Source organism: Penaeus japonicus, unplaced genomic scaffold, assembly GCF_977035675.1.
Source record: "Penaeus japonicus unplaced genomic scaffold, GWHDUDI00000001_assembly GWHDUDI00000034, whole genome shotgun sequence".
Classification (NCBI taxonomy): Eukaryota; Metazoa; Arthropoda; class Malacostraca; order Decapoda; family Penaeidae; genus Penaeus; species Penaeus japonicus.
Window position 1 is genome coordinate 18465069 of NW_028234436.1, and position 3458 is coordinate 18468526.

The window sequence follows — 3458 nt, forward strand, 5'->3', positions numbered from 1 at the left end:
AGATATTTCGTTTAAGGCCGTTTTTTCTTTCTGCACTAACTCAGATCATAATTTTTGAGCAAAAAAGAGGCAAATAGTCTTATTTCATCTAAAAGACAACGATTAGGATGTATCTGATCCAAAGACAGGGGAATACGACAAGAAAGGTCTCAGTATTTACAAAACGAACCTTATTTTGGAGTGTTATAACGCGAATATGAGATCGAAATTCTTTTTTTTTTAATAAATTGAGACCAGTACGCCCTTCATATATCAAAAATTACGCCCCGAATAGAGCAGAAAGACCGTACCTCTTTTCACCAGAAGATTTTCAAATATTCTCACTCCTTTATGTCATAAAACAAACGGATGAAAATGAAGCTTTGGCATCTCCATTCGGTGAGGATAACGGATGTAAAGTAGAAATCGCAAATTCATCTTGTATTTAGGACGAACCTCATGTAATATCAGTGATGATGATGATGATAATGACAATGGTGATGATAACAGCAAAAGGAGCGATAAGAACAATAACAAGAACATAATAACAATAAGATGATAGTTACTAAGGAATACCGAGCAACGAAATTTGTGCTTCCTAAAAAAAGATATACATGAAACACCGTTGAAACAATACATATTTTGGATATTCTTAAAAAAAAAAGAGAGAAAAAAAAGGGGGAAAAAAAGGCGTGTCTTCCTTCCAAATGTACGAGATGCTTAACATTGTCTATAGAACTTTCAGAGGAAAAAAATATATCTAAGCTACGCTCAGATTATATTTTTCTCTAGAATAGCCTCGTGTTTTGCCAGCAAAGTCAAGGAAACTGTGCATATATATGTATATATATATATATATATATATATATATATATATATATATATATATATATATATACATATTTATATATATGTGCATACATACATATTATATATATAAATATATATATATATTATATATATATATATATATATATATATATATATATAAAATATATATTATATATATATATATATATAACATACACACACACACACACACACACACACACACACACACACACACACACACATATATATATATTTATATATGTATATATATGTATATATATATATATATATATATATATATATATATATATATATATATATATATTCGTAATATAAAAAAAATCATCCCGAGTTGTCAGCTGTGTCGTCATCTACAGAAACATGTTTTAATCAAGAATATTCTAATGGCGTAATATTCCTTTGAAGTCTCCGAGTCTCTTTCAACCAATATCTATTAACATTTTTTTTTTCCTATTCTAATATTGACGTAAAACCTGAGTTGGATTGCGAAAAAAACGAAAAATTGCCTATGAATAAAGACTTCGATTTTTGAAGTTATTCGTGGTGTTTGACAGAGAAAAGGCTCCACTTATTTTGTTTATTTTATCTCTTGATTAATGATGATGCTGATGATCATTATCCGTATTACTATCATTATTATTGATGTTATTGTTATTATGATCATCATCGTTATCATCATCATTATCATTATTAGTAATAGCATTACTATTACTATCATTATCATTTAGGAAATCTGTTGTTTTAACATCATTGCCATTATCATCATCATTATCAATATTATCGTTATTATCAATATCATCACCATCTTTATTATATTTGTCATCATTTGTCAGGAAACGCACTGATAAAATCAAGAAAACCTGACAAAGAAGAAGAAGAAGAAGAAGAAGAAGAAGAAGAAAAAACAAAGAAAAAAAAAAACGAAAAAAAAAAAACGAAAAAAAAAAAAAAAAGAGAATTTAAGGAATTTGCAGTGAAATCTGATGTTGCGACCTGCACTTCAAGGTTATTCTTGCACAATGCATGGGACAGAACGTAATTAATCTACCACTGTGAGTAGTAAAAATAACAATATGTCTTGCACTATATATAATCCATTCTACAACTCACTCACACTTGTATATGTACTCAGACCTCGATTAATAAAATCTGTATATAAAATGGGTTATGATAGATAGTGTTCTTGGCTGATAATGTGTCCCTATTCACGAAATTTCCCTACATCGAACAAATGCTACGAAAAAGGCAGATTAAAAAAAAAAAGTTATCTATGTATTTATTTTTGACAGAAAAAGGAAAGAATAATTTACATACATCAAGAAAATCGGAAAAAAAAATCAAAGACTGAGTAAAAAAAGTTAACAAGTTTTTAATCATATAGTTACAGATTTACTTCACATGTGGTTTACCTTAACACAATAGTCCTTGACATCCCTCCAAGAAGCATTAGAACTTTGTTTTTTTCTTAAAGAAGAAGAAGAAGAAGAAAAAAAAAATACTTTCTACCTTTCTGCTAAGCTAATGAAAAGATTTATATATATTACTCAATAAATATATGAAAATAAATAACTGAAAAGCAACCGACTGCTGGTCCCCACATTAGTTCAAAATTGATTATAGACTTGTTTGGAAGTACTTGTTTGACGATGATTTTTAATTGCTGTTATTATTATTATTATTTTTATTAATCATTTTTGTGATAATAAAATATTGAAGAAGGGAGTGAGAGGGGGAGGAGGAGAGAGTGAATATACATATAGCACAGACAAAACTTCATACACAGAATACACGTATTTCCATACATATTCCTGAAAACACACACACACACACACATATGTATGTGTTTGTGTGTGTGTATGTGTGAATGTGTGTGTGAGTGTGTATATGTGTGTGTGTGCGCGCGCGCGTGTGTGTGTGTGTGCAAGTATACAGTTGAGAATATATTTCCCCATGCGAATCCACGTATCTGCATTTCGTCATGCATAACCGCATTGTAACCGACCGCACGAGGAGGAAGGAAGGGTGTCATGCAGTGCCTTTCCCCGGCCGTCCCTCGCTCGTCGCCGCTGTCGTGTAACTCGGCAACGATGACGGCCATGTTTGTTCGGCTTTAAATACTGACACAGCATTCAGAGTGGCAGTTAATTCACATGTCGTCTTGGGAGGTCACGCAACATTTACATGTGAACGGTTTAATTTATCTCATTTACTTGCGTGAGATTTTGATGCTTCTAAGTGATGTGAGAGGTCGCTATTATCTTCTTTTATCAGTATTATTTGTATCGTTATCATTATTATTACTATTATCATTATTCTTATTGATGTTATTGTCATTATCATCGTTTTCAGTGTTATCGTTTTTATTTGTATCATTATTTTTACCTTTATCTTTATAGTCATTATTATTATCGTAAACATCATTATTATCATAATCATCATCATCATCATTATTAACAGTTTGTTCTCTTTGGATATTTAGTTTCTGGTTATGTTACTAATTATGGAGTGTTTATTTGAGCGTTAATAATTTAGAAGAACACAATCACACACACACACACACAGACAGGCAAACACACACACACACACACACAAACACACACACACACACACACACACACACACACTCA